This window comes from Galeopterus variegatus, unplaced genomic scaffold (assembly GCF_000696425.1).
Source record: "Galeopterus variegatus unplaced genomic scaffold, G_variegatus-3.0.2 Scaffold2545, whole genome shotgun sequence".
In the NCBI taxonomy this organism is placed as follows: Eukaryota; Metazoa; Chordata; class Mammalia; order Dermoptera; family Cynocephalidae; genus Galeopterus; species Galeopterus variegatus.
In genome coordinates this window covers 252,234-274,677 of record NW_007728656.1, presented here as the reverse complement: position 1 = coordinate 274,677, position 22,444 = coordinate 252,234, and the positions used below count along the sequence as shown (strand labels likewise).

Sequence of the window (22,444 nt, the reverse complement as noted above, 5' to 3'; positions counted from 1 at the left end):
TTAAAAACACAAGGCTGACTCTGTTACTCCCCTGTCTCAATTCGCCTGCCTCCAACCCCCAGCCCTCACCACTTCTCTGTCCTCAGGACTACAGTGAAACCCCCTTCTGCAAGGATCTGGGAACTCCTCCAGCCTTGGCCCAGCCATGTACCACCTCAGGGCCTTTGCCTGTGCTGTTTCCTCCAGCTGGAGTGCTCTTCTCACTCCCACTCACAAGTTAACTCCTCCCCTGGGCACAAGGCAAGACCCAGGGACGCTGAGGCACTTTCTTTCCTGAAAGTAAGATGAGTTGGAAAGCTGACAGAGGTGGGTCACAAGAGCCCTGCAGTGGAGAGTCACAGAGGGTCAGATCTGGGGGCTAGAATGTCTGAAAGCCAATGACTAGTGTCTGTAGTGCCAAGGAGTTTCCCTTTGGGCTGGTAGGAGCGTGGATTGCAAGAATTCCTAGGGAAAGCCATGTGGCCACATTTCTCAAAATTACGGATATACAATCCCTCTGACCCAGAAAATCCACTTCTAAGTTTTTATCGTGCAGACATTTCTGTGAAACAACACAAGGTTATTTATTACAGGTCTCTTTGTCTTTTTTTTCGTGACCGGCAACGGATCGCAACCCTCAGTGTCGTGCCCGTACCGGACCAGGACCAGCAACGGGTTCGCAACCCTCGGTGTTGCACCCGCACCTCGCTCAGCCAGTGAGCGGCCGGTCTGTATGTGAGATTCAAACCCTCGGCGGGAGCGCCACCACGCTCCCAAGCGGCGCACTGTAGCAGTGCGCCACCGGGCCGGCCCAATTTACAGGTCTCTTTGGCAGAACAAAGGAGCAGAAATCAATCTAAATGTCCACGGTCAGGGTACTGGTCACATAAGTCATGGTATATTCATACTATGGAATTCTTTGCACCCTAAAAATATTACAAGGAAACTCTCTAAGTAACAATATGGAAAAGTATTCAAGAGAAGTTAAGCAAAAAAGAAGCAGAACAGCATGTATGGAATGCTCCCATTTGTGCCCCAAAGCGGGGAGGGCATGTGTCTATACTGCTTACATCTATATCTGCGGTCTCTGGCAAATATACATGGAATAGATACTCAAGTGGGGGAACCAGGTCACTGGGGAACAGTGTGAAATAGACTTGATCTTCGCTGTGTCATATTCTGTTCCTTCTGAATTTTGGACAATGTGGAACAGGTTATCTAGTCAAGAATAAATACGCAAGGTCAAGGGTTCAGATCCCTGCACTGGCCAGCTGCCAAAGAAAAAAAAAAAAAATCCAATAAAAGATTTACATAAGGTCAAAACCCAGCAAAACCAATCGGTGACATTAGAAGTCAAGAGTGGTTACAAGGCCGGCCCGTGGCTCACTCGGGAGAGTGCGGTGCTGATAACACCAAGGCCACGGGTTCCGATCCCATATAGGGATGGCCGGTTCGCTCACTGGGTGAGCGTGGTGCTGACAACACCAAGTCAAGGGTTGAGATCCCCTTACCGGTCATCTTTAAAAAAAAAAAAAAGATCCCCTTACCGGTCATCTTAAAAAGAAAAAGATAGTGGTTACCCTTGGGAGACAGTGATGAAAGAGGAACAAGGGACTTCTGGGGTGTGGTGGATGTTCCAGTTCTTGATTTGGATACTGTTTAAACCAGGGTGTTCGCCTTGTGAAAAATTCTTTGAGCTGTGTATTTGTGATTTATATAATTTTCTGTATATGTGGTATACTTCCATGAAAAGTTTTCAAAATAGAAAATACAACTAAGAGGACTCGATAGTACGGTGGGTCTGAATTGCAGGCAGAGGCAAGAGAGGACGCTGGGGCTGGGGACCACCAGGTCAGGGGGATAGAGAGGGGACAGGACAGAAACACTCAGGGGGCAGGTGAGACTGTGGGGAAGAGGAAGACCCCCAGATTTGTGGTCCAGTGCAGGGCACGACCTGAACTTGGGTATCCCAGGTGGAGGGGAGCTGATTTTCGGGAGAAGATGAAAAAATTGGGCGAAAATGTATGTGAGATTTGGGGAGGGAGGTCTGTGTTGCAGACAGATTTGGGGGTATCGTGGGAAGTGATGAGAAAGCTCGGAAGGAAGCCCTGGGTGGGGGTATCCAAGGCTGAAGGAGTCAAGGTCCGAGGTGGGCGGCAAACGAGGGGGTGGAGTGTAGGACTGTTTATATCTCCACGTGGCCTCGGGGAACCCAGCCCTGGGGCCCGGACTTCATGGCTGTGTGACCTTGGGCAAGTTTCACTCTCTGTTTCTTCTCGGAGCCCGTTTCCTCCTCGGAAAAACGAGGGTCAAACCCACCCACCCAGCAGGACTGATGCCGACGCAGAGGCGACGGGAGCGACCCGGGAGAGTTCGAGTCCCCCCCCGGCCAGCTGATTGTGAAGGGGCCAGGTGGAGTTCTGCCCCTGGTTGTTTGACCTCAGCCCGGGACGCCCTGGCAGAACCTCAGTTTCCTCATCTGCAAAGCGGGGAGGTCGGTCTCCAAGCAGCGCGAGTGGACAGACTTACCCGGAAGTTGCGGGATTCGAGCCCGGGACTGCCCACCTCAGACGAGGCCTGGGGGACAGCCGCCTCTCGGCAGTTGGACTTCTGCACCTCAGGCCCTCCCGCCGGATTCCCAGGCAGGGTCACCGTTTCGCGTGGTCGTCCACCCGGGCCAAGCCGCCCAATCGGCGCTAGCCTAGCTCTGCCCCACCCCACCCTCCCAGCCAATTAGAGCGCACCACTGTCTCTGCGTCCCGCCCACTAGGGCGGAGCAGCTCAATCGGCGACCGCTCATTCTGACCCGCCCCTCCCTCTCGACCAATCTGCGCGGCGGGGGCGGGAAGGCAGCGCGACCGACCAATGGGAAGCTGCAGAGAGCGTGAATCGTGGGCACCGGGGCGGAGTGGAGCGGGGTCGCGGGGAAGTTAGGTTCTAGCTGCGGAGGGTGCGACGCTGTTAAGTGAGACTTGGCCCCCTGCTCCGTCCTTTGTTTTCTGTGCGGGTTCAGTTTCCTCATCTGTAAAGCACCTGCCTGCGTGGGTGGTGTTTGTAATATTTAGACTCTGCGCTTGGAAATGCAGGTTGAGAGAAAGAGGCAATTTTCCGTCCGTCTCGGAATAAAATCCAAACTCCTCCCAGTTCGTGGTGACTCTGCGCTTGGAAATGCAGGTTGAGAGAAAGAGGCAATTTTCCGTCCGTCTCGGAATAATATCCAAACTTCTCCCAGTTCGTGGTCTGCCTTTGTCGACCTCTCCGACCTCACTTCTCATCACTGTCACTCTGTTTACTCCTCTCCAGCCACGCCAGCCTCCCTTGCCATTCCCCCAAAGTCCCACCTCAGGGCCTTTCCAGTGATGTTTCCTCTGCCTGGAGCCTCTCAGACCTTGGCATGATCGCTCCTTCTAGGCATTCCTTACCTGACCACCCAGTGTCAAGTAGCCGCTATACTCGGGGGCTGTTTCCTTTTTTCTGGCTGCTGGCCGGTCTGGGGATCTGAACTTGTGACGTTTGTATTACATGGAATGTTTTATTTCATTACAGCACTAATTCCAATCTGAACTGGAAATTTATCTTGCTTTTTGAAAATGTATCGACCTACTTATTCATTGTGAGTCTTCCCCCCACCCCCAAAAAACCCACACACAGACAGGCACACACAAATATGAGCTCCATGTGGGCAGAGATTTCGCCTGTCTTGTTCACTGCTGAATCCTCAACCCCTAGACCTAGGCCTTGCCCATAGTGGGTGCTCAATAAATCTTTGGGAATAAATGAGATGAGACCAGACATTAAGTAGATAGATGAGTCAGGGTGAGAAAGAGAGACAGATGCTGAGATGGGGCTGGGAAGAAAGAATGGAGAAGGCAGGGGACCAAGAGCAGGAAGAAGCAGAGGTGGGGGCCTGGACCTGGGAGATGATCCGTAGGGCTGTGGTCTGAGATGGGAGTTTGTGCTTGGTTTATTTTGCCAGGGGCTGCCAGGAAAGGAGTGGATGGGTCAGGGAGCTCCTGGGGGGAGGGGGGAGGTGTCCTGGGCTGGGTTATGATTGGGCATCATGGGAAGCAGTTCCCCCAGCTCTCAGGAATCCCCTGAGAATCCCAGGCACAAGGCACCTCCCACCTGTCCACCCAACCCCAGTCTGGAGCCACCAGCTCTGTTCCTTCCCCCAGGGCATGCTGGGTAGGGGAAGGGGGAGCATAGAAATGTGGGGCCTGCCCCAGGTCCAGCTGCCTCCACTCTGGCTGTCCCAGAGCATGATAGGACAGATCCGATGCCAGCAGGGGAGCATCAGCAGCCAGAGGACACGAGGAAGGGTCAGATGGCATTGGGGGACACTCTGGAGTGAGCACGATGTCATCAAAGAGGTCGAGGGTAGAGGCATTCAGGGCAGCAAGGCTTAGGCCGGGGCCGGCATGAGGCACCTCTGTGGGGGCCACAGCGCAGGCCACCCCCAGAAAGGGGGATGGAGGTGGTGGGGGTGGCTTTTGGGGTGGCGGTTTCTGGGGCTGTGCCTCCTGAGACAAGATGGATAGGGCCAGGTGCTTGGTGGCAGCTTCAATCTTGGCGAACTGTCTGCAGAGAGATATGTGTTAGCTGGGTGAACATGAACAACTCCCTCCTGTCTGTCTGCCATCTCAGGAGAGATTTGTACCTTCTCTTCCTCCCTACTTTTCTTCCCCATGTTAATCTCTCTGTCCCTGACTCCATTTTCTCGAGTCTGACAATTCAGTCTTTCTGACCTCATTCATAGGTAAGCTCTGAACAGCTGTGGAGGTTGTGCACTGCATAAGGCAGTGCATTAAGCCCACCTCTAGGCACATTTTTGACATTATAGATTTCTTATTTTTTTTTTTTCCTTTTTGTTTTTTTTCGTGTCCGGCAACGGATCGCAACCCTCAGTGTCGCGCCCGCACCTCGCTCAGCCAGTGAGCGGGAACCGGTCTGTATGTGGGATCCGAACCCTCGGCGGAGCGCAAGCGGTGCACTGTAGCAGTGCGCCACCGGGCCAGCCCGACATTATAGATTTCTTATGACATTTCATATGACATATTCCAACATAAAAGTAAAATATGTCTTCAGGAAGGGGTGCCTTTAAAAAATGTATTTGCACAAATGTGTGCTATGGGCTATTGGTGGACACATAATATTGATGACATGGATTCTACATTCTAAATAACTCTTGAATCTGCCACTTCTCAGCATCTTCCACCTGGATGACTGTAACAGCCACCACACTGGTATCCCCCCTAGCATTTCTTCCCCCTTGGTAACAATGTGGATGAGTCTTACAAACTGCTGTGGGTTGAATTGTGTCCCCCCTCCTCCCCAAATTCATTTGTTGAAACCCTAACCTTCATTACTTCAGGATATGACTGTATTTGGAAATAGGGTCTTAAAAGAGGTAATTGGGTTAAAATGAGGTCATTAGGGTGAGCCCTAATACAATATGGCCCGTGTCTTGATAAGAAGAGATTAGAACACACACAGAGGGAAGACCATGTGAGGACACAGGGAGAAGACAACTATCTGCAAGTCAAGGAGACGTCAGAAGCGACCAATCCTTCCAAAGCTTAGACCTTCTACTTGTAGCCTCCAGAACTGTGAGAATATATGTTTCTGTTGTATAAGCTACACAGCCCGCAGAACTTGGTTATGGCAGCTCCAGCACACTAACACACAAACAATGTTGAGTAAAAGTGGCAAGACTCACAAGTAGTGGCTGGCTTCATGACTCCATGTATAGAATGTTCAAAAACAGGCTAAACTGATCTATGGAGAGCTATCCATGGCAGCTTATGGGAAGGAGAAACTAGGAAGTATCTGGCGGCAAGAAATGCTCTGTTCTTGTATCTGAGCATTGGTTACCCTTGTGGGATCCCTTTTGGAAAATTCATTGAGCTCTACACCTACAATGTGTGCGTGGTCATATGTTTGTTAAACTTTTTTCTTTTTTTTTTTAATAGATGACCGATAAGGGGATCTTAACTCTTGACTTGGTGTTGTCAGCACCACGCTCACCCAGTGAGCTAACCGGCCATCCCTATGTGGGATCCGAACCCGTAGCCTTGGTGTTATCAGCACCACACTCTCCCGAGTGAGCCAAGGGCCAGCCCTGTGTGTTAAACTTTCATAAAATGTTTATTTAAAAATATATCTGATATTGTATGATTCCATTTGAATGAAATATCCAGACTGGGCACATCCCTAGAGACAGAAAATAGATTAGTGGCGGTTCATTTCTCCATCGGCCAGGAAGCATGTTGGTGTTGAGAAACAACTACTATAGCTTCTGGCGCTTTGATGCCTTCTGGCTGGGCGTCTGCAATTTTGTATCATGAGGGCATTTGTTGTCTCCCCAGGGGTTGCAGCTGTCTATAAGTTTGCTGTGGCTGAACCAGGAAAGAAGGCATATGCAGATTTCTGCAAAGATTATGATTCCATGAAAGATTTCGAGGAGATGAGGAAGGTTGGTATCTTTCAGAGTGCAAGGTGATTTTGGAATGCAAAGAATTTCTTTGTATTGAGTTTCATAGAAGTTTGTCACTGACCTGTGTTCCTGAACTATGAAACATGAATATGTGGACTAAGGCATAGTTTCTCTGATAAGTAAATAATCAACAACAACAACAAAAGAAAGTAGATTAGTGGTTTTCAGGGGCTGGGGGATGGAGGGAATGGGGAGTGACAGCTTAATAGGTCACTCAGAGTCTCCTTTGGGGTAATAAAAATGTTCTGGAACTAGATAGAGGTGATGGTTGCAAAACACCGTGAACATATGAAATGCTACTGAATTGTACACTTTAAAATGGTTAAGATGGTGAATTGTATGTTGTATATATTTTAGCACAATTAAAATACAGTTATCCCTTGATATCTGTGGGAAATTGGTTCCAGGACCCCCTTTGGATACCAAAATTTACGGATGCTCAAGTCCCTGATATAAAATGGCATAGTATTTGCATATAACCTATGCACATCCTCCCATATACTTTTAATCATCTTTAGATTACTTATAATAGCTAATACAATGTAAAATGCTATGTAAATAGTTGTTATACTATATTGCTTTTTAAATTTGTATTTTTCTATTGTTGTATTGTTACTTTTTATTTATTTGTTTATTTATTCTGAATATTTTTGGTCTGTGGTTGGTTGAATCTGCAGATGCAGACTCTGCAGATATGAAGGGTGGACTGTATATCTGGCTCTTAAATAAATTAATGATACTTTCCACTTTGAAACTGTCTTTGTTGCCAAAGAAGATATTTATGCTCTGCATGCCCCAGGAAAAACTTTCAGAGATGGGAGTTCTGTTTAAATGACAGAGAGAGAGAGAGAGAGAGAGAGAGAGGACTTAAGATTCATAACAACCAAATGCAATGTGTGTTCTGTAATTGAGCCCTAACTTGAAACAACCTAAGTATAAATAATATTTAGGGCTGAAGAGTCATGACATTTGTGATTTACTTTAAGCTATTAAAAAAAAAATAGTTGAAGAAAATATGCTAAGATATTATGGACAGCAAAATCTAAGTGATAGGGCCAGCCCGTGGCTCACTCGGGAGAGTGTGGTGCTGATAACATCAAGGCCACAGGTTTGGATCCCTATATAGGGATGGCCGGTTAGCTCACTGGCTGAGCGTGATGCTGACAACACCAAGTCAAGGGTTAAGATCCCATTACCGGTCATCTTTAAAAAAAATAAATAAAAATAAATAAATAAATAAATACAATCTAAGTGATGGGTACAGGAGTGCTTATCAAGTTTGACTGGTTCTCAAACTTGATCGCACATCAGAATCTCCTGAATGTGCTTGTGAAACACAGGTTCCTGGGCTGTAACCCCTGAGTTTCTGGTTCTGTCAGTCTGGGGTGGGGTCCAAGAATTTGCATTTCTAACAAGTTCTCAGGTGATGCTGAGCTGCTGCCACTGCTGGTCAGAGGACCACCTTTTGAGAACCATCAGACAAATTGTCTCTCTCTCTCTCTTTTTTTTTTTTTTCCTTTTTGTCTTTTTTCATGACCGGCAACGGATCGCAACCCTCAGTGTTGTGCCCGTACCGGACCGGGACCGGCAACGGGATCGCAACCCTCGGTGTTGCGCCCGCACCTCGCTCAGCCAGTGAGCGGAACCGGTCTGTATGTGGGATCCGAACCCTCGGCGGGAGTGCCGCCACACTCCCAAGCGGCGCACTGTAGCAGTGCGCCACCGGGCCGACCCTGAATTTTTTTACAATAAAAAGTAAAAAATCCATATGCATGGGTAGGAGGGGGTTCCTGAGGGAGGAGGCCTGAGGGGGGACTTGGAGGGAGGAGGAGATGAATGAAAAGATGCTGAGGACAGCTTGCCTCTGACCTGGATTTCCTCAGGCTGAGCCAGGGTCCCCAGGGTAATGTGCTCCGGGGCTGCTCAGGCTGCCCTCCAGGCACTGTAGTGGGCAGCCTGGGCCTCTGGGGAGCATGGGACAGAGCCAAGCATGGGAGTTGCTAACAGCAAGAACTGGCTCTGTGGAGTGAGGAGGCATAAGTGGGGAAGGAAGGAAAATCTGGGAGTGAGGGGTTGGCATTAGCACAGGGTCCTAATCTGGGCAGGGAACCTAGATGGGGGCCAAAGGTGGGAAGAGGGGCCTGGTGCCATTGATGAGGGGGCTGAAGAGGAGGTAGAAGTTCAGCTCCAGAACACTGGGCTAGATACCGTTTGAGGAGATGTATGTTTTCTTCTTTTCTTCTTCAATGGTGGGTGATTGTGGTGGTAGCAGGCATTTCGAGTGTGGCTAGGGCTGGGCCTTCTGGTGGAAAGGAGGCTTGGAGTATGAGGTTGGGGTGGATCAGTCTTCCATTTACTCAAATTTGGTTCCAAGATCTCCCGGGGTGAGATTCAGGGCTGGTTGGGAGGAGCAACCTACTTACAGAAAAGTGAGTCCTTGCTCAAGTCATTTTACCTCTCTGTGACATAGTTTCCTCACCTGCAAAGCGAGGATTATAATAACACCTACCTCCCAGGGTTGGGGGCAGGGAGGGTTTAGTAAGTTAATGCTCATTGAACACTGCCACATATTAAGTATCACACAATTGTTAGCTACCATTATCACCATCATTATCATCATAATCATCACCACCATCCTCCTCATCACTAAAATCATCACCACCACCACTTTCATCATTACCATCACTATCACCACCATCACCACCACCATCACCATCATCATCAAATCCCTGGTGAAGCTGTATCCAAGCAGGATTGTCAAGTGGTAGAAAACATGGGGTCTGAACTCAGACTGCCCAGGGGTGTATCTGCTCATTAGCTGTGTAACCTTAGACAGGTCATTGAACCTCTCTGAACCTCTTTGTCTGTAATATAGGGACAAAGACAGAACCTACTGTGTAGGTTTGTTGGGAGCATTAAGTGACATATCATATGTCCAGGGCTTAGGTAGACTGGCCCACAGCAAGGTACTGCTGTGTCACATGGTGAGGGGAGAGTACAGGGAAAGGTGGGAGGGGGCTGGGAGGGAGAGAGGGTGGACTAGAGCAGAGACCTGAAGGATGCAGAGGTCCCCAAGCTGACCTCTGGGCAAAGGCATTGCTAGGCAAAGAAAATAGCATATGCAAAGGCCCAGAGGCCAAATGGTAAAAGGACAGATGGGGAACTGAGGCTGGCAAGGGGAACAGGGGCTGATGGAGCACAGTCTTTGTCCCAAGGGTAATGGGGAGCCATGGGAGGTACTTGAGCAGGAGAGGGACTGAGTATGGTGTCTGGGTTAGAAAGGCCTGCCTGGCAGCAGCCAGTGCCAGCCTTGCCTCTAAAAAGCTGCAGAGAGGCCGGCCCGTGGCTCACTCGGTAGAGTGCGGTGCTGATAACACCAAGGCCACGGGTTCGGATCCTTAAAAAAAAAAAAAGCTGCAGAGTCAGATCCCAGCTCCCTACCCTCATTCCCCACATCCTGGTCTAAATCATCATCCTTCACCAGGATCATTGCAGTAGCCTACTTGCTGGTTTCTCACTTCCAACCTTGCCCCCTACACAGTCTATTCTCCATGAAGCACCTAGAGGGATCCTTTCAGATCTTACCACCAACCTTCTTAGAGCCCAAGTCCTTCCAGAGGCCTACAAGGTCTCCATGACTGGGCCTGTTTCTTCTTGAACCCAGTTCCCTCCCTACTCTCCTTTTCACTCTTTTCCAGCCACACTGGCTTTCTTACTGGTCCTCAAGCATGCCAGGTATGTTCTACCTCAGGGCCTTTGCATTTGCCATTCCCCCTGCCTGGATGGCTCTTCCCTCACCTCCTTCAGGTCTTTATTCAAATGTCACCTCAGCGAGGCCTTCCCAGGACTTCTTCCTTAAAATGTCAACCCCTCCTCCAGCTCTCCCTCCCTGCCGTATTTGTCTCTCCATAACACTCATCACCTTCTGACATAGTAATTTGTAAAAATTGAGGTAAAATTTATGGGATATAAAATTGTTTTTTTAGGGCTGGCCCGGTGGTGCACTGCTACAGTGCGCCGCTTGGGAGCGTGGCGGCGCTCCCGCCGAGGGTTCGGATCCCACATACAGACCGGTTCCCGCTCACTGGCTGAGCGAGGGGCGGGCGCAGCACCGAGGGTTGTGATCCCGTTGCCAGTCCCGGTCCGGTACAGGTGCGACACTGAGGGTTGCGATCCATTGCCAGACACGAAAAAAAGACAAAAAAAAAAATAATAAAAAAAAAAATAACGGGTGCGACACTGAGGGTTGCGATCCGTTGCCAGACACGAAAAAAAGACAAAAAAAAAAATAATAAAAAAAAAAATAAAATAAAATTCACTTTTTTTATTTTGGCAACTGGCCAATATGGGGATAAATTCACCATCTTAAAGTGTGCGTGTGCAATTCAGTGGCATTTACGATGTTGCACAACCACCACCTCTAATTCCATTTCTAATTTCATCACTCCAAAAAGAAACCCCTTACCCATTAACAATCACTCCTCTCCCTCCAGCCCTGGTTTCTGTCTCTATGGATTTGCCTATTCTAGATAGTTCATATATGTACATGGAATCCTACATTATGTGCCCTTTTGTGTCTGACTTCTTTCCCTTGGCATCTTTTTTTTTTTGTTTTTGGTGGCTGGCCAGTATAGGGATGAACCCCGGACCTTGGAGTCAGCACCACGCTCTAACCAACTGAGCTCAGCAGCCAACCCAGCATCACGTTTTTAAGGGTCATTCACATAGTAGCATCATACCATATCGTTTACTTATTCGTTTTGGTTATTTATGTCTGCCAGCCCCAAAGAAACACAAGTTCCATGAAGGCAGGGAATTTTATCTGCTTTGCTCACTGAGTAAAGTCCTGGCACAGGGCTGGTACACAGTAGGTGCTCAATAATTGCACATTGAGTGTCTCTCACATCCTGAAGTCTAATCCTCTCTGTTGTGTCTGGGACTGGCCTCCCCCAAACCAAAGGCTCTGGCATCTCCTCCCACCCTCTGTCCAGCTCCCCCCTCCCCCACCGGCCCCCTCACCTGCAGATCTGGTTGTGGAGGAACCTCCTGTGGTTGGGCCTCCTCTTGGGGGGCCTGGTGCGCCTGGGCTGCAGGGCCCGCAGCATGTGGGTGGCTGCCCCACTCACGAAGGCACACAGTTCTCGGGGGCTGGGCTCAGACACCCCGGGGGCTGCAGGAGCCCCCGGGTGCATGGCTGGCCAGTGTGATCTGGAGTAACTCCCCACAATACTGCTTAGAAAGCACTCCACCCCAACTCTGTAAGGAGGGAGGGGCAGGCAGACTGGGGTGAGGGGAGGTGGGGCACTGGGAATTAGGATAAGGCCTCCCTCCTGGGCTCAAACCTCATCCCTACCTCCCAGGAGCTGGACCCGAGGTTTGAGGGATCAGCAAGTGGGGGGCTGATATAGGAAGGAAAGGGGACAGGGAGAGGAGGGGGCTTTCTGTGCCCCCCAGTTGCCCAATTAGCACATAGCTGGAGCTGGGATATGGGACAGGGGTGCGTAGGTGGGGGGGGCCAGAAAAAAGCTCCTGGAGATAGCCAATTAAGGGGACAAAGGCCTCATTAGGGAGGCGAGGGCAGAAGCTGAGTCAACTACAGCGATTAGTGTTGAGGACCCTTAATTGGAGTCTTGGGAGGGGGCGTGTGGTGGAGGCTTGGGCGTGAGCTGGGAAGGAGAGGGAGACCGCTCCTGGGCCCTGCATCGGCTTACCCACCTCCAGACACATCTGCCCGCCCCTCCCTCCCTCTGCTCCAGGCCCAGCACCTTTAAGGGGAACTGAGGATCGAGAAGGGCTCGTGAGAGCCCAAGGTCTCCAGTGGGCAGGAGGGGTTGACTTCTGCGGGGTCGACGCCAAATCCTGATGTTCAAACCCGAGCTGGTGGAGTGAGCTGGGGAGAGGGGAGGCGGGTGAGGTGAGGGGCTGTCCCCAACTCCTCCACCTTCCGTTACCCCCACCTCCCCACCCACTCCCCAGCGCAATGGCATCTGGCTGTGGTGGGAAAGGAGAAAACACAGGCATGGTTTACCCCAAGGTATTTTATTGTGGGATTCGGAGCCCCTGGTGTTTGTGGGAGGCAGAGAATGGGCTGAGATGTGGGCAGGGTGGAGGGGCTGGGTCCTCTTGTTTCTGGGAGGGTGTTGGTCCAAGTCAGGGCTGGGCTGGTAGGTGTGGCAGCCTCAGTGTTTGCTCTGACCTTCACCCATACAGACTTGCGTTGGGAAGCATGTGAGGTTCCTCTGGCTGCTGTAACAGATTACCACAAATTTAGCGTTTAAAACAATACACCTTGGGCTTGCCGGTTAGCTCAGTTGGTTAGAGCATGGTGCTGATAATATTAAGGTCCAGGGTTCCATCCCTTTATCAGCTAGCTGTCAGAAACAAAACAAAAAACCCCACAATTAGGGGCTGGCCCGTGGCTCACTTGGGAGAGCGTGGTGCTGACAACACCAAGTCAGGGGTTAGGATCCCCTTACCGGTCATCTTTAAAAAAAAACCCACAAAAATCCCATAATTATTTTCTTGCCATTCTGAAAGTCAGAAGTCCAAAATTGGTTTTGTAGGCTTAAAACAAGGTGTTCCCTCTGGGGGTTCTAGGAGAGAATCCAATCCTTTCCTTTTCCACCTTCTAGAGGCTGCCAGAATCCTTTGGCTTGTGACCCCTTCCTCCATCTCCAAAGTGCATCACCCCAACCTCTATTTCTGTTGTCATCCCATCTCCTTCTCCAACTCTGACCCTCCTGCCTCCCTACCCTTAAAATGACATTTCATCAGACCCCCCATCCCCCACCCCAAGTTAACCCAGGATAATCTCCCTATCGCAGGATCCTTAACAATTCCATCCCTTATTCAGTTGATCACAGGAGGGGAGACTCAGGCTCAGTAGTGGCTCTTCCTGGGCTCCCTTCAAGTTCATGGTTCACTCAGGCCTGTGCTTCAGCTGCAGAGGCAGGGCTTGGAGCTGCCTTCAGCGCCCCCAACATATGCGCATGGAGAGAGACCCAGAACAGTAAGGATGTTTCCCATCCCCCCCAGTCCCCACCCTCTCCAGTGCCTAGACCCTAAGCCTGGGTTTAGGAGCTTATGGAGCAACTGACTGAAAACACCACCCTACCCCACCCTCAAACCTGGCACTGGACAGGAAGGATGGACCGTCCCTATTTTCTGAAGGAAAACTGAACTCCCCCAGAGTCACAATGGCAGAGCTGGAATTTAATTCATGGTTATTCTCAGTCTTACTGTGAGAGGGGGGATGGGTGTGGGGGGTAAGTGGGAACCCCTACCCAAACCCTCTTTCCTGCCTTTGGCGGGGGGTGGGGGGGCTGTGGCTCTCACATCTCCTCTACGTGAGCCCAGACAAGGTTTGTTTCCCTTTGGGCTCTGGTTTCCCCATCTGCAAAATGGGGCCAGGTAGGGCCAGGTTAGTGAATGTCACTGAGGATGAGTGGCTGGCCAGCTGGGCCCTGTCCTGCACTTGTTTCCTCACCTGTTTTTCGATGGCCTGCTTCATGGGGCTGCTGAGAGGATTGAGCAAGTTATATGCACAAAATGGGTCTGGGACTAGTGGGTAATAGCATGACTCCAGAGCCAGAGGACCTGGGTTCAAATCCTGGCTCTGTTACTGAAGTGGAACCTGTGAGTGTGACCTTATCTGGGAAAAGGATTGTGTGAGTTTGCTAGGGCTGCCATAACCAAGTTGCACAGGCTGGGTGGCCTAAACAGTTCTGGAGGCTGAAAGTCCAATATCAAAGTGTCAGCAGGGCTGGTTTCTTCTAAGACCTCTCCCTGGCTTGTAGAATGGCCATCTTCTCCCCGTGTCTTCATATGGGTTTCCCTCTGTGTCCTAATCTCTTCTTGTAAGAAGAGACAGTCGTGTTGGATTAAGGCCCACACTAATGACCTCATTTTACTTAATTATCTCTTCCAAGACCCTGTCTCCACGGCCATCTTCTCCCCGTGTCTTCATATGGGTTTCCCTCTGTGTCCTAATCTCTTCTTGTAAGGACACCAGTCGTGTTGGATTAAGGCCCACACTAATGACCTCATTTTACTTAATTATCTCTTCCAAGACCCTGTCTCCAAATACAGTCACATTTTGAGGGACTGGGAGTTAGAACTTCAGCCTATGTGGGGCGGGGGGGGGGGGGCTTTTTAGACCATAAGGATCTTTGCAGAAGTAATTAAGTGAAGGGTTTTGGGATGAAAATATCCAGTTTGGGCTGCCATAACAAAATACCACAGACTGGGTGACTTAAACAATAGAAATTTATTTTATTTTCTCATGGTTCTAGAGGCCGGAAGTCCAAGATCAAGGTGCCAGCTGACTTGGTTCTTGGTGAGGGTCCTCTTCCTGGATTGCAGATGGCCACCTTCTCACTGTGTCCTCACATCGTGGTTGGGGGAGGGAAGGGGAGGGGGAAGCGAGAGGAAGAGAGAAAGAGAGCTAGCTCTTCCTCTTCTTTTAAAGCCACAGTCCTATCGGATTAGGGCCCTACACTTATGACTTCATTTAACCTTAATTACCTCCTAAAGGCCCTATCTCCAGAAACAGTCACATTGGGAGTTAAGGCTTCAACATATGAATTAGGGGGACACAATTCAGTCTATAGCACCTGCCCGATGATGTTGCCAGAGGTCCAGTTACCTGTGCGTGTGTTGTGGGCAGCAAAGCACAGGGAGACTAGTTGCAGCAGGACAGCCAGACATCTCGTGTGGTCCTCTAGCCATGGCAGGTACATGTTGACTGTTAACCCTCCCATGTCCAGTATCACCCCTGCATGGGGTGGTGTGCCACAGGCAGGGGTGTGGGGCTGGTGTGGCAGGTGTCTGTGTCAGGGATATGGAGGACCTCCTCTGTTTCTCTTGGGTGTTTCCAGGGGTCTCCAGCCCCCGTGATGACCTCTTGTCCTCTGCCCCTTGTTCTCTTGCTGCCAGTTGTTTCTAATTTTCTTAGCTCCCTTGCTGTCTCTCCATCTCTGTCTCCTTCTCCTTCTCTTCCTCAGCCCCTCCTGGCTTTCTGTCCCTCCCTGCTTAGTCTACAATTTGCTCCTCTTCATTGTCTCTTTGGCTCTATCTCCCACCATTTGTGTCCTTCTCAGCTCCTCTCACTGTCTGTCTCTTTCACTGTCTCTGGAGTCTCCCTCAGTGTTTGTCTCATCAACGCTGAATACTTCTCACTTTCTCTGTCTCTCAGCCCGTCTCTCTTTCTCAATCTGTCTGTCTGGGCCAGGGCAGAGGTGTGTGTGTTTGTGCGATGTGCATGAGTCTGGGACATGCTTGTGGTATTGGGGTTTGGGGGATGGCCTGGAGGGTTTCCTGTGCTGTTCCTCTCTGGCTCTCAGGCCCAGAGTGGAAGAGGGGGCAGGCAAGGGGTCAAGGGGAGTGGCCCTCCTCAAGGACTCTAGAGAATTGGAGGGCAGGACTCAAACCCTGAGGGCAAACAAGGCGCTTCCGCCCCATGGCTGGAGCATGACCTTGGCTAGCCCAGCTCCAGGTGGCAAATTGCACTCCATGCCCCAGGAGCCAAGAGCAACATGTGCTGGCCAGCTCTATCCCATGCCAGGCCCGGCTGGGAACATGCACAAGGCGACCACCCTGCAGGCTCTGGCCTCAGGATTCTCCACCAGGGGGCACCAACCTCCCGGCTCGTGCTGGGAGTCTGGGCTGGACTATGAGGCAGCTTGGGACTTTTGGGCCCTTCTTCTGTCTCTTGTCATTGATGATAATGGCTCACAGCTGGGGGCTGGCTGCATCCAATGTTTGTCAAGGACATGCACGTCCAGGTGCTGGAAGGTATTCACCAGCCTCCTTTCCCCCTTCCCAGCCCTCGAAATGGTGGGGTGGATGTAGTCATTCAACAAACATTTGTTGGACATCTACTATGTGAAGAGACTGAGGATGCAGCAGCGACCAAGACAAGCACAGTCTGTCCCTGCATGAGTCTGGGAGGGAGATGTCCAGAAACAGGCAAGTGAGAAAATACCAGCTCAGCTAAGATCAGACAGTAAGATGAAGGCTGGATGGAAGTAGGGTCAGGATCTGCTTCTGATGGTGAAGCCCTCTTTAAAGAGGTGACAATTGTCCTGCAACCTGAACAGGAGAAGTGGCAGCTAGCAGCTCCCTAGGCAGAGGGCGCAGGGAGTGCACAGGCCCCAAGGCAGGAGGGAGCTAGAAAGGGATGAGAGAAAGAGCAATGGAGAAGGTGAAATCAGAGAAGTGGACAGCGGGCAGATCTGCAGGGCCTTGCAGGCCAGGTAGGAGTTGGGCTATGGAGGTAAGAGTGACGGGGAGCTATAATGGGTTTGGGACAGAGGTAGTGCCCACACCTCAGGACCCTGCCCCCAACCTCCTTTCCAGGCCTCGCTGCACCTGGAATGTGGAGATCCCATGTTACCAAACTCAGGTCTGGCTGCCTGCCCCCTCAAGAAGGAAAGAAAAAGACTCAGAAGTCAAATGGTTAGTGTTAATAAAAGCAGATGTATTCAGCGGAAGGAGATGGTAGGCTATCCCATCTCAAAGACTTAAGTATACTGAGCAGTCTTTTTTTGTCTTTTTTTTCATGACCGGTAAGGGGGTCGCAACCCTTGGCTTGGGGTCACCTGCACTGCGCTCAGCCAGTGAGTGCACCGGCCATTCCCATATAGGATCTGAACCCGCGGCGGGAGCGTCACTGTGCTCCCAGCGCTGCACTCTCCCGAGTGCGCCACGGGGCCAGCCCTACTGAGCGGTCTTTTTAGAGGGGGTTGAGAGAATGAAACATGGGAAGTGAAAAGCAGGAGAGAAGGGAACATGAGCTATGAGGGGTCCATGTCTAGGAGTCAGGTGCAAAGTCTCTCCAAGGCCTCTGTTCTCATGTTCACTGTTTTCTCAGGGCCCTGCAAGACTTTGATTTGCTCCAGAATGGAATCAATTTCTCTGCAAAGCTTTTCAAGTATTTTTGCAAAGCTCTGGTTAACTTGGCTGATGCCCAAAGTCAACTTCCAGACATTTGGCCTTGATCACTTTTCAAAACTCTACAAGTCTTAGAGAAAGAACTGTGAGCTTTGCAAAGTACTGATTTGCTTCTCAGCCTTGTTTTCTATTTAGCAAGCAAGATAAGAAAAGTCAGGGGATGGGAAGAAAGAGTGAAGAAATTAAAAAACTGTGCTTTTAAAAATCCCCCCCCCTTGAAGCACAGGTGGTTTTAGGTCCAACATGACTGCTCACTCCAACACCCACCCCACAATCCCCTTCCAATCTGTAGAGGGGGAAACCGAGGTGTCAGAGCCAGGCCAGGAGCCCAGACCAGGCTTGTCCCTCCCTCCCTGCACCCTGCACATCTTCTCCCTCTCTCATCCTGTCCCAGTGGGATTTTGTTTCCCTTAAAATCTATTATAAAAATGTACAGATGGCAGGTCGCAATGTATCACCCTAGTGTTCCCAACCCAAATACAGAGGGGTTAACTTTTATGGGCTGAATTGTGTCCCCTCAAATTCATATGTTGAAGCACTAATCCCAATACTTCAGAGTGTGACTGTATTTGATAGTCTTTATCTTTGTTTTTTTGGTGGCTGGTGGGTAAGGGGATCCGAACCCTTGACCTTGGTGTTATAACACCGTGCTCTAACCAGCTGAGCTAACTGGCCAGCTTGGAGATAAGTCTTTAAAGAGGTAATTCAGTTAAAATGGGGTCTTTTTTTTTTTTCCTTTTTGTCTTTTTTCGTGACCGGCAATGGATCGCAACCCTCAGTGTTGCGCCTGTACCGGACCGGGACCGGCAACGGGATTGCAACCCTCGGTGTTGCGCCCGCACCTCGCTCAGCCAGTGAGCGGCTGGTCTGTAAGTGGGATCCGAACCCTCGGCAGGAGCGCCACCGCACTCCCAAGCGGCGCACTATAGCAGTGCGCCACCGGGCCGGCCCTAAAATGGGGTCTTTAGGGTGAGCCCTAATCCAATCTGACTGGTGTCCTTATAAAAAGAGAAGGACACACACACAGATGAAAGACCACATGACACAGAAACAAAAAACTCCACAATTATTCTCTTGCCATTCTGGGAGTCAGAAGTCCAAAATGGGCTTTATAGGCTTAAAACAAGGTGTTCTCTTCTGGGGGCTCTAGGAGACAACCCCAAAAGACGGCCATCTACAAACCAAGGAAAGAACCCTCAGAAGACACCAACCCTGCTGACACTTTGATATTGGATTTTCAGTCTCCAGAACTGGAAGAAAATATGTTTCTGTTGTTTAAGCCACCCAGTCAGTGGTACTTTGTTATGGCAACCCAAGCAAATTATTATAATGAGTGTAGTAATTATCCATGCTGTATAACAAATTACCACAAACACAATAGCTTAAAACGACATCCACAAGTTATCTCACAGTTTCATGGGCCAGGAGTTTAGGCATCACGGCTTAGCTGGGTCCTTTGCTCAGGGTCTCATAAGGCTGCAATCCAGGTGTTGGCCAGGGCTGCGATCTCATCTGAGGTCAGGGTCCTCTCCCAAGCTCTCATGGCAAAATTAATTTTCTTACATCTAGAGAACCCATGGAGGCTCATGTCTTCAAGGCCAGCAGGAGAATCTCTGATGCATCGCATCTCTGACCTCTAGATGAAATTTTAAAGGACTTGACTGATTTGATCAAATAAATCCAGGATAATCTTCCTATCTTAGCCAGGGTTCTCCAGAGAAACAAAAACAGAATCAATAGGATATCTTTATCTGCCTGTCTATGTATCTATCCATCTATAGATCTATCATCTACTGATCTATCATCTATCGATCTAGCTATCTATAGATCTATCTGTAGATTTATCTATCTAGAGATCTATCTATCTATTGATCTCTCTACCTATCTACCTAGATGCATAGATAACAACAGCGAGATATTGATAGATATATCAATACACATACATCTCTTCAGAAAGAGATTTATTATAAGGTATTGGTGTGTGTGATTATGGAGGCTGAGAAGTTCCATAATCTGCTGCCGGCAGGCTGGAGACCTAGGAAAGGCAGTGGCATAGTTGGAGGGCCTAAAAACCAGAGAGCCAATGGTGTAGATTCCACTTCAAGTCTGAAGTCCTGAGAATCAGGACCCCTGAGGTCAGGAGAAGATCAATGTTCCAGCTCAAGCCCTTAGAGATCAAATTCCACCCCTTTCCACAGATTGGATGATGCTCATCAACATTGGGGAAGGCCACCTGCTCAGTCTGCCAGTTAATCGCTTCTGGAAAAACCCTTACAGACACACCCTGAATAACGTTTAACCAGATATCTGGGTGCTATGGATTGAATGTCTCCCCAAACTCACTGAAATTTAAATTGTGTCCCCCAAAGTTCCAGGTATTGGAAACTTGGCCTCCACTGTGACAGTGTTGGGAGATTGGGAAATCCTATTGTTTTGATTAAAGGTTGGACCTTGAGGAAGTGATTAGATTGTAGGACTATGCTGTAATAAATGGATTAATAATGGTGGTCAGGGGTGTAGTTCTGAGGGCTTTAAAAGGAGAGCATGTGAGAGTTTCTCTGCTCCACAGTTTTCTGTTATGTGAGACCCCTGCATTGCTGTAAAGACACTACCAAGGAAGACCTTCACCAGATGTGTTTCCCTGGACTTTGGACTTCCCAGCCTCTAAAACTGTAAGCAATAAATTTCATTTTCTCACAATTACCCAGTTCTAAGTATTTTGTTATAAGCAACAGAAATGGAGTAATACATTAGGCATCCCATCCAGTCAAGTAGAGACATAAAATTAACCATCATATTTCCCTTTGATTAACTCAAAGTCAATTGAGTAGGAGTTGTAATTGCATCTACTAGGACTTCTCCACCTTTGCCATACAACATAACCTATCACAGGAGTGATGTTCACCATATCCACAAGCCCTGCCCACCTGAAGTAAAGGAACTTATATAATGGCATGAGTGACCGGAGATCATCACAGATGGTGGTGGGCACTCTTGGGGAGGGGACTTAGCATGTGTCTGTCCCTGTCCACATTTTTATACTCAAAACAAAGGAGTCTGTTTTCCCTGTACAAATGGGAACTGTATCATTGCCTCCTCCAGGGAGGACCAATCCTGAGTTGGAGCCTGCCTGGGGGACTTGGGAAACTGTCCGTGAGGTTGTAAAAATTCCCTCATTCAACAAACAAGTACTGTGTGCTTCTTGATCAGGCCCCACACTGGTTGTTCACAACACTTGGGTGGCAAAGATAGATCAGGTCCTTGCTGTCCTGGAACATAGGTAAATGCTGCTAAAAATGTAAAATGGAACCCCGCCTAGCATAGGGGCTTTTCCAGCAGGAGATGGGCAGGATGGGTTAGGGGTAGAAGAGCCTTCTGGTCTGAGAAACAGCATGCAGAATGGCCCTTAGGCTGAAGGGGATTGCCTTGGCATAGTGGCTCTTAACTACTGGATATTTGGCTATGTGTGGAAACATCCTGGGTTCTCATAAAGGAGGGTGTGTGTGTGTTGCTACTGGTACCTAGTGGGTGGAGGCCAGGAATACTGCCGACCACCCTACAATTGATAACAAAAAAAATCTGCTCTGACCAGATCACCTAAATTATAGTGCCTTGGGAGATCTGGGATAAGTCAGTAGTCATGTCCACCTGTCCTGCAAAACGTTATCATATGACCATTTTTACTTAGAAGCAAACATGATGGCACCAGAAAGGCACAGAATATCCTAGAATGCTTCTTGTAACCCTTACCCTACCTAGATCCCTGCATTTACAATGTATCCTAGTAACAATCCCAAATCTATAAGTCATGTACAACCAATAGAAAAACTGATGAAGTGATTAGAAGGGCTGTCCTTTTCCCTCTCTCCTTTGATTCTTCCCCCTTCTTGTGATTATACAATGCTAAGCTCTGCTGGACCCCTTCGGAGCGCATTTTTCATGGTGTCCTGATCTATGTGTTTTCCCCGGTTGCAATAGTCATATTGGCTCAATAAATCTCGCTATATGTGTTTGGTCTCAGTTTCTTTCTAGGTAAACCCAATGCACAGGACATCCTCCAAAGTAAATAATGCTTCATCCTAAATGTCACTAGTGCCCTGCTTGAGAAATCCTGCGTTGGACGAGCCGCAGAAAAACCAGTGCGGCTCGAATGCTGAGGCCAGCTGGGGATCTGGGGCTGCTCAGTCTTCCCCTAAAACTTCAGGCGTATAAGGAAGGAGGCTCCGAATCCCGGGTTCCCTGGGTGGCCCCCAGCAGGGATTAGGTTCCCGCAGCGTCCGCACGAGGGTGCACTCAGAAGACGCCCCCAAACCCTGAGCACTTTGGACCTCAGTAGGGCGGGAATCACTTCGGGCCTCAGCTTCCCCGTAGGAGCGACCACACCCTTGGTTTGCGGGGCCTGCTTCTGAACCGCACTGTCTGGGAGGAATTTTTCTACAGATGAGAGTGAATCGGGACTAATAAAGGAAAACGTAAGACCCCGTGTCTGGACCCGGCCGTCCCTGGACTTGGCTGACCCGGGCCACCGCCGCCGGGACCTGATAGTTGGGGTCCGGGACTACATCTGAGAGAACTACAACTCCCAGGATGCCCCGCGCCACCAGTGTTCGGATGCGCTTCGAAGCGACGGCGGCCAATGGGAGGGGCCGGGGAGGAGACTCGGCGTACGTGCGTCATGACGCGCCGACTGCGACGTCTGGGTTTGTGTGCGCGAGAGGCCGCTGATAAAGGTTGGGTGCCTCGCGCCGGGGACCGTTGGGAGGGAGCGCGCCCCTGCCCCGCCCCCCTTCCCGGCCCCGGCTCCTGCAGGGCCGTTGCCGGGGCCTCACCTTCCCGTCGGCCCCTGCGGGAAGGTCCCGGGGCTTTTCTCCCTCGTTCCCCCGATCGGGGCCGCAGGTGAGAGACTGGAGGGGTGGGAGTGGGGGGAGGGACCGAAGGGCGGAGACGTTGAGGAATCGGCGAGCGTGGAACCGGAAGGGGTGCCTTAAAGGGAAGGTTGCTATTTTACTACCGACTTTTGTC

The 22,444-nt window shown here is 50.0% G+C and overlaps 1 long non-coding RNA gene across 1 annotated transcript; it reads right to left on the bottom strand.

Annotated features, from left to right (window-relative positions):
- Positions 1-12,492: 12,492 nt before the first annotated feature.
- LOC103598244 lies at positions 12,493-22,338 on the bottom strand. Its single transcript, XR_551185.1, has 2 exons — positions 22,252-22,338; positions 12,493-12,718 (listed from the first exon to the last, which is right to left on the bottom strand). It is a non-coding gene; the product is annotated as an uncharacterized LOC103598244 (long non-coding RNA).
- Between the last annotated feature and the right edge of the window lie 106 nt (positions 22,339-22,444).